At 48.3% G+C, this 13,755-nt stretch overlaps 1 protein-coding gene across 1 annotated transcript in view; it reads right to left on the bottom strand.

Annotated features, from left to right (window-relative positions):
* Positions 1-779, bottom strand: part of DMBT1 (deleted in malignant brain tumors 1) — a 70,936-nt gene extending 70,157 nt beyond the window's left edge. Inside the window, exon 1 of the mRNA XM_068961510.1 lies at positions 730-779. The gene's annotated coding sequence lies outside the window, so the exon portion shown is untranslated. The remainder of the gene's footprint in view (positions 1-729) is intronic.
* Positions 780-13,755: the final 12,976 nt, after the last annotated feature.

Here is a 13,755-nt window from a genome sequence, read left to right as displayed (position 1 = left end):
GACAGGGACTTCCCTGCTGGTCCAGCGGTCAAGAATCTGCCTTGCAATGAAGAGAATGCAGATTTGATCCCTGGTCAGGGAACTAAGATCCCATATGCCTCAGGGCAGGCAAGCTCATGTACTGCAACAGAAGATCCCACGTGATACAGCCAAGGTCCCACGAGCCCCAAATAAGACCCCACATAGCCAAATAAATAAATAAAAATTTAAAAATAAAGCAGTGACAGACATAGACTTGGAATCTTAATGATCTTTTCTGTGCTCAGCTATGTGATCTGATTTTGCTTGGTAAATGTTAATTATCAAGCCAGACACACCAGCAGATAGAAGTCACATCACACGCATTTACAGGGCAATCTTTGCTGGCCATGTTCGTCAATACACAAACCACAGGCTTAATCAATGATAACAAAGCTTTAGTTTTAATAATATACATTTTTCCTTAATTTCAGGAATTTTTCTAAAACCAATCAATCATTTCCTTAGTTGAGTGAGTCACTGAAGACAATTGACATAGTGATTGGCTTTTTCTAACTACAACTGTTGCATTTCTCAGCCAGAAACAAAGCAAGAAATCTTTGCAATTACAATGATCATCAAAGAACTATCCCCCCGTTCTTGATATAAAACTCCTCTTGAGATGAAAGAATAGCACTAAGAAACAGATATAATTTGCCATGATTTGGATTTACAGCAGTGAAAGACAAATGTAATAATTAGATATAATACCTGTAGATAGAATTTGACCCAATAAAAGACATATTTGAAGGATGACTGTGGAGATCCCCATTTTGCTGGGTTCTTCTCAATCTCAGTAAAAATGCCTTGATATTTATAGGTTCGTAGTTAAAAGGAGGCGTGTCCTCCAGGACACTATATTTGTACTGGTGCCATAAAGATAAAGGAAGTCAGGGGCTCTTCTAACAATCGATGGTTAATCTGTGGAACAATTTAGGTGGGTTAGACTGATTGTTGTGTAACAGTCTGGCAATTTCCCAACTGCAAAAGTGCTGATATTAGCAGTGCAATTTCCAACTTCCTTCTAGGTGAACCTCTAAGTCTCTCAAGTGCTCCCTGAATATAGGCTTGACTTTAATCTGGGAGAATGTGAATGAATTTGTGGGAAGTCTGCTCCAAGGCTGAGGGCAGAGCAGGATGTGGGCTGCTGGGCAAATACAGGACACAGTGCCAAGGGGAAAAGCATCTCTGGGATGGTTTGTCCTGGCAGGGCACTCTCTTGTTGGCCCCTGGCCTTGAAGAAATGAGGATGACATTGCAGACATGATTGGAGAGGAGAAGACATGAGAGATATCCATGGATTCCACAGGCTTATATTAGCTTTAGCCATCATCTTCCGGGTCTCATACTCATTCCATAACCCAGGAACTGAGAAACATGTGACCTTGAACTGAACCACTTCCAACCATCCACAGGCTTTGATTTCATGCCCTTGGTATTCGCATTGCCTGACCCTTTCTTGTTCGGTTGCTCAGTCATGGCTGACTCTTTGAGATCCCGTGGACTGCAGCACACCAGGCTTCCCTTTCCTTCACCATCTCCTGGCATTTGCTCAAACTCATGTCCACCGAGTCAGTGATGCCATCCAACCATCTCATCCTCTGTCATCCTCTTATTCTCCTGTCTTCAGTCTTTCCCAACATCAGGGTCTTTTCCAATGAGTCAGCTTTTCCCATCAGGTGGCCAAAGTATTGGAGCTTCAACTTCAGCGTCAGTCCTTCCAAGGAATAGTCAAGGTTGATTCCCTTTAGGATTGACTGGTTTGATCTCCCTGCTGTCCAAAGGACTCTCATGAGTCTTCAGCACCACCAAAAGCATCAATTCTTTAGCACTCAACCTCTTTATTGTCCAGCCTGGCAAACCCACCAAACCTGCCTCCGACCTCCTCCAACTTTGCCCACAATCCCTCTCCTATGTAGATATCACTTTGAGATCCCTGGTCTTTATCACCAGACTCTGGTAAAACTCCCACAACCTACCTAGAAGGTTTCCTGTTGTTCTTTTTTTTTTTTTTTTCCTCCCTAAATTCTCTTGAAGGTCGGTAACTCTTGGTCAGAAGCATATGGCTTTTCAGGACTTGCCTTTGTTATCCTGGCCTGAGTGAGCCCCGTCTTGCCTTTCAGCTGAGATGTGGACACTATGAGATGACACCTCAGCTTTCTTGCCGTGAGTTGTGAACCCCTGATCTTCCGCAGCTTCATTCTGGAAGGATACTAGGAACCCATGTCTTGTATTGGTCACCAGGCAGGATTTCGGGCCAGACGTCTGCATTAGGCTCCATCCAGATGAAAGTTACGTTCAACATTGGATTTCTTTTTTCAGTCCTATAGCTTTTCCCGTTGTTCCCCAATTCCTCCTCTCCCCTTGATGAGAAGAGGCACGTTTCCGAGGGACTTGACTGTTTTCCATTGCCCTCCTGGCAGCCCAACAATTGATGAGTGTCAGGTGACAGGAGAAGAGAACCAGGATACACATCTGCTAGGGAGCCCGTAAGACCAGATACCACGGTGGATTCCTCTTATGATTATGACCAGAATGGTTATGATTGCTTGTTATTGCTTATTATGTTATGATGGTTATTATGAGAGGAGGTTATGATTGTTTGGATCCAGAAGAGTTAGGTTTAGGATCATAAAAAAAAAAAAGGAGTGCCGTGATTGTGCGCCTGTCCTGCACACAGCAAAAAAAAAAGGAATAAGAGTCGGGAATACAAAATATCCACGAGGGAGGAGGGGGTACAAAAGGTCCCTCCCCCGCAGAAGCAGACTGTCTTGTCTTAGAGACAGACCTGCATGGTGACCTTTGCAAGAGTATTAGTGCCAGTTGCTAAGGGGGGAAAAACCATATGACTCGATGGCAGAGGCAGTTTCTCTAAGGAAGTGAGACAAAATGCAGTCAGGAGTCAATTTGGCAACCAAGAATGGGAAGACCAGATGAGGAACAGAAGTGACCTTCCAGGACAGTGAGACAGTGGAGGCTGGGGGAGGGGAATCCTGCCCCAAAACTGGAGAGGAAGCCCCATGGATAACTCAGTTCAGAGCACAAAGGACAGCAGCCCTTCCTCATTCTTGTCATTGCAATGACTCCATCCTCTACCCCCTGTGGTCAACAGTAAAGATCCTAACACAACGAGGGCTTGTGAGCTTTTTGTTCAGAAGATACCAGGAAGAAGGAAGCGGAGGGTACCTACCCATCATTCCGAAGCCCACTGGGGAGGCATCCAGGTGGGAATACGGGTGAGGTCAGTGGAGCAGGAAGGAGGTGGGAGTCCTGGGTGTGCAGGAAGAAGACCATGGGGCCCCGAGCCACCTGCCACCCCCATGTGGGTCCTTCATCACCAGGACCCCGTCCTGGACCAAGGCCCACAGCCCTTTATCAGACCCTGTTCAGAGAGGGTTTCCTCTTGTGCAGAAAGGAGGGTCCTGGGGGGACACACCCCTTTCAGAGGGCTCACCTCTCTCTCCCCATCCTGCTGACTAGAAGCATCTACGTCAACAGCGTGTCTGGGGAAGAAAAAGCCACAGAGCTCCATTTCCTAACAAAATCTGCCATTAAGGACAGCAGGAAGAAGGAAAATTCGCTGAAGCTCCGAGACTCGGCCCTCAGACCCTGTTCCTCAATGACCTTCCCCAGGTGGTTACGACCTGTTGAACACCTGCTCTTGCAAACCCCGGAAGGTAGAACCCAGGGCCAGACCTCAGTCCAGGAGGCATGGCCTTGGGAAGAAACCTCTGTAGGGGTCATTCACGGCTTTCTTTAAGCAGCAGAACCCTTTGCTAAACTGAAAATCACAGGGAAGCTCCAAGTAGGAACAGGTCAGTGGAACCCTCTGGGTGTAGCAGGGGAGTCCCTGCCAGCTCAGGGAGCACCCCCAAGTCCTGTCCTCCCAGAGGGCAGCCTGTGGCAGGGCTAGGGGTTCCCTGAGGGAAGCCAGCCCCTCTCTTCACAGGACCTGGGAACCCAGCGAGTCTCCATCCAGACACTGTGCTGGGGTCCCCAGGGGGCTCCCCAGAGCAAGCACCTGCCCTCACCTTGGATCATCTAAGCCCCTTTCCCCAGAGGTTGGCTCTACATCCTACCTGCCACCGTGTGACCTGGAACAGACCTGGGTGGGACGAGTCGGGCTCTGTGGCCTCTGAGGCATCACCATTTGCTTCCGGACCTTGGAGGATGGCTCCCCTTCGGGGGTCAGGTTGACCCCTAATATCTAATTTCACTGTTGCTGAGTAGCCAGACTTAATTGTCAGCCACTGTTACCGTTTTAACAACCCTTTGGGCACTGTGTACGTGATGCAGCATTGCAATGTCACTCAGCTTTGCCCTCCGAGAGCCTGCCTTCCCAACCAAGCTACCAGGGACCCACACCCCACCCCAACCTCCAGCCTGAGGACCAAGCTGAGTCTCATCCTTTCCTCTGTAGTCGGACGCCTCAAGTTGAACAGGTGCTCGGTGGGCATTGGCTGTTAGAGGTGGCCGTCAAGAGCAGAACCCTGCCCTCCCGCCTTCCAGGGTCACCAATAGCCTCGAGGAGGGGACACCGAGGTCCAGGGAGGGAAGGGACTGGCAGAGCCAAGCCAGCATTCAGGGTGGCAGAAACTGCCTCCCATGAGAAGTATGGAGCTCAGGAGGACTGATACAGCTCCCTGGTGAGTACAGTCCAACCTCAGAATCTTCCAGTCACAAACACAGCCCTCTAGTGGTGCTTGAAAATAGGTAATAGAAGGCTCATCACATTCTTCTCATCTTTCTCAGGATAGCACTGAAAGCCCTCACCACGGTCTATAAGGCCCCACTCAACCAGCCCCCATGGCCTCTCTCCACCCAGCCCATCCTACCAATCGTCAACCCCAGGGCCTTTGCACTTGCTGTCTTCCCTGCCTAGAAGACTTTCCCCCCAGGAAGCTATGAGCTCATCCCCTCCCCTCCTTCAGGTCTTTTCTGACATATCGCCTCCTCTGGGCAGCCTTTCCTGGCCACCCCTGCACTGCACTCCCTCCCACTTTCCCAGCTGTCCCTCTCTCCACAGCTCTTCTCACCAGATGGCCTCCTTATATGTTACTTCCTCATGCTTTTGCCTGTCTGCTCACACAAGCTCCACGAGGCAGGACTTTGTGTCTGTTTTGCTCACTGATGTATCCCCAGAATCTCAGAACAATACTTAGCACATCGTAGGCGCTCAAGTAATACTTGTGGAATGAGTTGACTGAATGAGTGTGGAAAGAGGAAGACCAGGGCTCTTTACCCAGATGGCTTGAGTGAGTTCTACATCAACTAAGTGTCAACCACACGCTATAGATTATGCCATCCATTCATCTGTTCAGTCAACAAACAAGTGCTGATCACTTACAACGTTCCAGGAACTGCTCTAGCTAATGGGGCCAAAGTCCAAAGTCAAATAGACATGACCCTTGCTCTCGTGGGCTTATCAGGTGATGCTAGTGGTAAAGAACCCTCCTGCCAATGCAGGAGACATGAGACACAGGTTCGATCCCTAGTTTGAGAAGATCCCCTGGAGTAGGAAATGGCAACCCACTCTAGTATTCTGGCCTGGAAAAGTCCATGGGCAGAGGAGCCTGGCAGGCTACAGTCCATGGAGTCTCAAGAGAATGGGACGCAACTGAGCGTGCATCCACTTGGAACTGGCCTCCTGGGCCTTGTAACTAAGGTAACACAGACAATAGACAAGAGGTAAATCCACAGGGAGAAACATTTCAGATTGAGAGGAGAATTGGGAAGGAAATGAGCAAGGTGATAGAGTAGTGAGTATCTGTAGTAGGGAGGGCTATTTGGATAGGGTGGTCAAAATCTCACACTAGCTCAATAACTGCTTCAAGGATTCCTCATCTGAGGCTCAGAGAAGTTAAGCAACTTACTGAAAGTCACAAAGAAAGTGGCATAGCCAGAGCTTGAAGTGAAGTCTGACTCTAAAGTCTGGTATTTTCCCACTGGACTCCAAAGCCTTTTCCTTTCCCCCAGAAAACTCTGTTCAAACAGTCTGCCTCATGTCTAAGTGCCCTCTACCGCAGGATGCCCTGCTGTGCAGAAACACTCAAAGGAACAGATAGGGCAGGAAAACTGGCTCTGGGGTCATCGGAACAAGTGCAGAATTTTTTGACATATGCCCCACGAAAGATGCTAAGTGGCTTCTCCCTGGAAGAGTGAAGGGAGAATATTTTTAAAGGCAACACTACATCTAGTCCAACACAGTTAAAAGTGGTATAGGCAGCTTGTGGTGCCCGGCAAGCTTGCAGCAAAATGGGGGAGGAAAAATCATAGTTGTGACCATCTCCCTGAAGTTATTTCCTCCTTCACTTTTTCCTGCTAAGGTTCATAAGGTTAACGAAGCCCAACACACTGTCTCTCCAGGGGGGTTATGCAACTGAGCAGGGAACCCTCCCTCGAGAGTTGTCATGCTGAGTAAAATAAGTCAGAGAAAAAGAAACACCACACAGCATCCCTTATTTGTAAAAATCTACAAAGAAACGGCACAGATGAACTTATTGACCAAACAGAAACAAATTTATAGACTTAGAGATGCACTTATGGTCACCAGAAGTGATAGGTGGGTGAAAGTGACTATTAGGGGCTTTACGGTGGACATGTACACACTGCTCTATTTAAAATGGATAATCAGCAAGGACCTCCTGGATAGCACAGAGAACTCTGCTCAATGATATATGGCAGCACGGATGGGAGGGGAGTCTGGGGGAGAATGGATACATGTATATGTATCACAACACTGTTAACTGGCTATACTCCAATATAAAATAAATAGTGGAAAAAAAAAAAAGAGTGAAGGTCCAAGAGCAAAGTGAAGGAAACCCAGGGTGTCGGGGAACAATGGGAATGGCTGTTTCAGGCTGGGCTGCCCATGGGTTGTCAGCATCACGCAGGGTTAGCCTTTTCAACTCACCCCAGTGCGATCAGATTCTAGAAAATCCAGTTACACTAATTACAGTCGCCAGACACTAACTGGTGAGCCAGGAAGACCAACTCATTCATTTGCAATAGGAATATCCTTTGACTAAAGAATTGTTTTGCTTGAAAGATCAAATTATATGCCAATAATTTGCTTGGGGAACAAAGAATGAGAACAAGGAAACTGCGCAATGCCCCAAAGAAACTCTTATCGAGATAATGGACCCTTTCTTGGGAAGTCTCTGCATAAAGAACTGTTTTGGGTTCCTCTAAACGCTCGTCATTGTGGTCACCCTCCTACATCCCTAGCCTGGGGCCCCTGATAAGTGAGACCTAAGGAGACTCAGATAGACCACCTCCCACCAGAGCACAGGAGAGCTTGGGCCACAGCCAAATTGGTTCATTTCATAATTTTTCATGTTCAATTCAGTAGCTTCAAAAAGGTGGCATTTAACTTATAAGACAAGAACTCAGTTACTTTAGGAGAAGTCTTGTGGTCCAAAGGGGCTGGTGATGAGTCTGTTGGAGGGTGTCCTGAGCTGTAGGAAGGTCCTTCATCCCCATCTCCTTCAACACCTTTACCTGTGACTGGGAAACAACACAGAGGGAGGGATGAAACGGAAATGGAAGATGCCACTCGTATGCATGACAGTCTAGGAAGACTGAACCACCGGCCAAGCCAACCGTGATTAAATGCACCCAAATCACTCCTGTCCTTGAGTCTAAAAATCAAGTGCACCGGTCCTGGAAGGTGAAGGTGGGTGATTCTTATACACATTAGAATCGACCAGAAATGTAATAGGAGTGCAGCGGAAAAAGGTGCCGCCAAAGGTGAATGGGTCTAAGGGCATCTTAATTGTTGCTCAAGGGAACCTGAGTGAGGAAGAGCCCACTTTCCTCTGGATGGTCCAGACTGTATCTCAAGTACTAGCTCAGGTTCACTGGGCCATTTGATACACTAATCCACTGGCTCCCACAGTGTGGTCCCTCGACCACCAGCATCAGCATCAATCAGGCACTTGTTAGAACTGCGGAGCCTCGGGCTGCAGAGTGGGCCCCTGTAATCTGAGCTTCAACAAGCCCCACTCCCCCACCCCCGGGGACTCTGAGGGTCATTCTGCACTAAACAAACCTGCAGGGAGCACTGCTGACACGGAAGGCTCACTTCCCCACCCAGGGCTCTGAGCTGCAGGGATGAAGCAGGGCCACTGGTAGTGGGGAAGAAGATGATAATAGTAGCTGAAGTCAGGAACGGAAGCTGGGGGCCGACTGGATGGCAGGGGCATGGGGACAAAGGGGACAAAGGAGCCCAGGATGACCAGTTCTGCTCCAAGTCATACGGAGACAGGGAGCCCAGGAGGAAGGGTGGCCACTGAGGACAATGAGCGTTTTTTGGAGGGGGCCTCTGCCCCTCTTCCTTCCTCCTCCTGACAGACTTCTTCTGCTCCCGAGGCTTCAGGGACCTTGACATACCCACACACCCCAGTTCTCTCTTCCCAGTCCCTGCTTCCCCCTCAAACTTCTAACTTCCTGCTGGTCACCTCCACTTGCACAAAAGCTTAACCTGCCCCTTCAGCAGATGCAGCCCTGGAGGGGATGGGAGAGGGGACCCCCAGAGAAGATTCACCGAAAGACTCAGCTCAGGCCCCTGGACTGGGGTGTCCTCTTCACCCAGGGTGGGGCAGGGAAAACCTTAGATGCTTCCAAGGGTGGGAGGTTGGAAGGCAGATGAAATGGAGGGGTCATGAGTGTGATGAAAAGTGAGAGTGGGGCTGGGGATGGAGGAGGTGAACTTGGGAGGCACCAGGGAAACAAGGTCTGGACCTGTCCCCATCCGTGTGAGTGGCCTAAGGACAGGGAGGGTGGCTGGAAGTGGAGTCTGGGAGCATCAGGCTGAGGTTCTGGAAGTGGCTACGGTCTGGGTGTGGCCACAGGACTAAAGGAAGTCCACTGGGCAGAGGGCGTCTCAGCACTGAGGCTCTGCTGGGCTCTGCACTCCGACACAATCCTGACCTCCTGTTCCCAGACATTTGCTTTCTCAACCCCATCAGGTTTCAAATAAGTTTTATTTGAGGGGCCTTTTTGTCCCCACAAAGCTGCCATGTTTTATTTGCTAAATGAAGATGTTTTTAAAGCCCAGTTTTCATTATCACTGTTTCATAAACTAACAGATGTTTAAACAAAAAGAATCAGGGATGATGGATCCGATTCAGGGACCGCCCCTCCGAGAAGGAGGTCTCCTTTTTGCCACAGACTGGTCCCTCTTCATCTTAGTATCACTGTCCACATCCCAGCATCTGGGGGCCAGCGGCAGGCATCCTAGTTGAGAGACACCAGGGCCAGCACAGCCAAAAGGCCAGCCCTCTACCCCAAGTCTGGCCAGGCTCACAGTCCCTCTGCCCCCTCCAGTCTTTTATCCTCACAGAGCTGGAGTGAGCTTTAAAAGCCATGAAATGAATCCTTGCCGAAAGCCTCCGGAGGCTATCCTAGGGCATTCCTTGTAAGACAGAGCCCCGCAGCAAAGCCTCTGGAGCAGGAACTATGTGTCCAGTCGTCCCAGGGCAGTTCTGCTGGCACTTTCTATTCCAGGGCTGTGACACCCGCAGCATCCCCCACTTACACCAGTGTCCTGGTTTGGGATGAGCTCATGTGGCCACCTCCTCCTCCCATGTCTGGCCCCGGCTCACTAGCCTCCAACCCGGCTGGCCTTCCTTCTTGTCCTCAGCTGCACCCCGTGCCCTTTCCCCTCGAGGTCTAGAACTCTCTGCCCACCTCCTTCTCTCTCCTTCAACAAGGAGTATGGGTCTTTCAGACCAGTGAAACAGCACCGATTCAGAAGAGGAAAGTGGTGTGGGCATCACAGGAGGGGGTGTTGCTGGGGATAAATGATCCAGATCCAAACCCAGACTGACCATCCCCAGTGCTGTGGATCGCCACACCTCTCCGTGCCCCAGGGTTGGAGGGAAAACACAAGGGGAGCCTAGGCCCTCATCGGGCCCCTGGCAAAGGCATCAGGCCCAAGCCATCACTCTCAGACTTGGAGGTGCTGTCTCGGTCCACCCTCTTATTCTGATCCTGAGAACAGAGGCAGTGGTTCCAAACAGCAGAGTGGGCCAAGTGGAGCATCCTAAAGGACCCTCGTCACCCAGAAGGAGAGCGTTTTATTTAAAAAGGAGGACCATCTGTTGCCCACATTGGCTGAAGAGCCCAGTGTAGTCCAAAGTCAGCTCAGGCACCACATGCAGCCCCAGGGACAGGGAAGTTGTATCCATGGCCCCTCGGCTCCAGAGAACTGGTTCACATCAGGTTCCAGGCAGTGGTTCAAATCCACTGCTTTGTTCATCAACCACCCTCAAGTCAGTCTTTGCTGTGGCCTTGACAGGGGGTGTTGAAAACCGCAACACATGCTGTAAAAACTCCAAGGAAATTGGAACAAAAAAGAGTCGTAAATGGGTACAGGGCAATGACAAGCACATAGCACTCAGCCAAACCAAAGAAAACAAAACTACCTTAAAAACAGCACAGCCATAATGGAGTTCTTATGCATGGCCAGTGAAGAAGGAAACGTGATTGATGGCTCCACAAAGCTATCACCGACTCTCAGCTAGTTCCTTGAATGAGAAATGTTTTGACCATACTTCCTTCTTCCTTGTTACAACATGAGACCCAGAGAGCCAGTGCACGTGTGTGGATGTGTGTGCGCGTGCTCTGCGTGTCTGACTCTTTGCAACCCCATAGACTGTAGTTCACCAGGCTCCTCTATCCATGGGATTATTCAGGCAAGAATACTGGAGTAGGTTGCCTTGTCTTCCTCCAGGGGATCTTCCCGACCCAGGGATAGAACCTGCGTCTCCTGCCTTAGCAGGTGGATTCTTTACCACTGAGCCCACTGCACTGCACACACATGTGGGCAGTATCCCTCAGAGACCAACCATTTGGCTCGATTTAATTGAATGAATATTTGATCAGGTTGAGAACTGAGCAGCGGGAAACCCTGTCCAGGAGGGAGCTGGCTCAGGTCAAGGGAGCCAGCCTGACTTTACCCAAGACTGGAGGAGAGCTGTGTGTCCTACATCAAGGCATTGGAGGTCTGGGCTCCATGTAGGGGCTCCGAACTGGGAGGACCCAGCGCCAAACACTTTCCTCTTGCAGAAAGCACCAGGGCCTAGGGCGGGATTTACCTGGTTCTCATTCAACCAGAAAAGGCTGCTCAGAATTCTTTCCCTTCCTCTGTCATTGCTTCACATATTCTCAGAAAAATGGATTAATCCCTCTTCCTTCCTCCTTGAAACCTTTTTCTCCACACCCACGGGGTCAGCCCCCCTCCCTCTCCACCTTCCTCCGGCTCACATGTCATGTTGGACTGAGCCCTAATTATTCCGTGCATCACCACTTGGGCCCCTCTTTTGAAATCAGGAAGCACGGCTTCCATTTCCCAGCACTGCACACCCAGCAAGATCTCAAACAGCACTTGAGGACCAACTTCAAAAACCGCCGTGCTCTAAGCACCCTGAAATTGACAACAAAGCTTCATATACACTCTTCAGGTGAGACTCAGCCCGCGTCACAGATGAAGAAAACTGAGGCTCACAGAGGTGAAGTAGTTACTCCCACGATCATGGGGAGAGCTCAGGACACAACTGCCTCACCCAGACCCTACAAGCTTCCTCATGATACTGTTCTTGCCTGAGATTCCCAGACAGGATGTGATATTTCTCTCCTAATTTGTTTGCACCTGCCTTGCTCCTAAACAGTTTGATGCAATTTTCAAAATCACATACAGTGCAACAGCAAAGAAAGAAATGTTTAACAAGACCATAAAAAGTAATGATAAGCTAGGAAAACAAAGCTAGAGTAAAATTTCAACCCCAAATTGAGAAATGTCATAAGAGGCTCCACTAAAGGAACTTAGCTGCTAGAACACAGTTAGAATTGTGACTCCAAGCTTCCTAGCAGGCAAAGCAAAGAAGGAAACAAGATCAGTGTAAAACTGAACTCATCTGCTTCTCTTAGAGACATTGGTTCTCTTGTTTCCAAGGCCTTGAAAAAATGTCTCCCAAGTGGCCTCATGGACAGATTACCTAGGTGAAAGATGGCGCCCAGAGTGTGATGAAGAGGAGGGTGAGAAAGTTGGCTCTCCTGTACTGCTTCCTCCAACCCATCTCAGCTCCAGCAGAGCAGAGGTTACACTTAGAATCCCATGGTGGCCCATGAAGCCTGAGATAGACAGCTCCTGCATGTCAGTTCACGGCCATCAGGAATTTTGACTTTAATGCTATTAAAATCTTCCATCCTGTCCTATTTTCTAGGACTTGAGGACAAGTTGCAAAAACTGCCATGCTCTCAGCACCCCGAGCTTGACAACAAGGCTTCATATACACTCTTCAGGTGAGATTCAGCCCACTTCACAGATGAAGAAAACTGAGACCCAAAACTCCCAACAGGCTTTCACTTTTCTGTGCAAACAGACACACGGAAGTCTCAGTCCCAGGTAAGAAACCCCGGATCCCCATCCATTTCTCGTCTCACTCCTCCTCCTCACTGCTAGCAACACTTGGTGCCCTTCCTGGGCTGAAAATCCCCGTTGGAGGTGGGTTTTCTTCTTAAATTTCTATTTTCTCAAGAATTCTCCTGTAGATATATATGATGGAATATTACTCAGCCATTAAAAAAATGAAATAATGCCATTTGCAGTAACATGGAGAGTGTCATACTGAGGGAAGGAAGTCAGAGGAGTAGAAATATCATATGATATCCCTTATATGTGGAATCTAAAAGGAAATGATACAAACAAATCTATTTACAGAACAGAGAGAGACTCACAGACTTATAGAATGAACTTATGGTTGCCAAAGGGGGACGGGTGGGAGAAAGGGATATTAAGAAGTTTGGGGTGGACATGTACACACTGCTATATTTAAAATGTATAACCAACAAGAACCTACTGTACAGCACATGAAACTCTGCTCAATGTTCTGTGGCAGCCTGGATGGGAAGGAAGTTTGGGGGAGAATGGATACATGTATATCCGTGGCTGAGTCCCTTTGCTGGTCAACTGAAATATCACAACATTGTTAATCAGCTATACTCCAATACAAAATACAAAGTTTAGTATAAAAAAAATCAACTACAGAAACATTCAGTGTAGGACCAGAAAAAGGGTCAAGTGTTTTTGAAACTCAATGGGAACAATTTTGTTTCAGCAAAACCACATTATTCACTAGATTGGATTAATATCATTCAGTCGAGTGTTCTTGGGTGGGTAGTTCAGTTAGTATTCTGAGTATACATCGGTCTTTGGTAGGCTGAGTTCTATAAGTGAATTTGCATATGACATTTCTTCTTTGTATATGTTTAAATAATAATAGAATAAAAATCATTTAAGTCAATACCAGAGGTATTGAATGGCTGAATCTCTTTACTGTTCCCCTGAAACTATCACAGCATTGTTTGTTAAGTGGCTATATCCCAGTACAAAATAAAAAGCTAAAAAAAAAAAAAAAAAAGGAATTCTCCTGTAGAACTTTTCTCTCGTCTCTCCTTGAAAGCAGAGAGATGGGACAAGTGCTCTACACTCAACAAAAGAGGAGGGCTGGGTCCCCCATGTAAAATATACAGAATGCCATGATGATGGCTGGGGACTTATCTGGTGGTCCAGTGAAATGCTGACTTTCTATAAAGCATATTAAAAAACAGAGACATTATTTTGCTGACTAAGGTCCATCTAGTCAAGGCTATGGCTTTCCCAGTAGTCATGTATGGATGTGAGAGTTGGACTATAAAGAAAGCTGAGTGCCAAAGAATTGATGCTTTTGAAGT

This window comes from Capricornis sumatraensis, chromosome 23 (assembly GCF_032405125.1).
Source record: "Capricornis sumatraensis isolate serow.1 chromosome 23, serow.2, whole genome shotgun sequence".
NCBI classification, from domain to species: Eukaryota; Metazoa; Chordata; class Mammalia; order Artiodactyla; family Bovidae; genus Capricornis; species Capricornis sumatraensis.
Note: the sequence above shows the minus strand (reverse complement) of the source record. Positions and strands in the feature narration are given on the sequence as shown.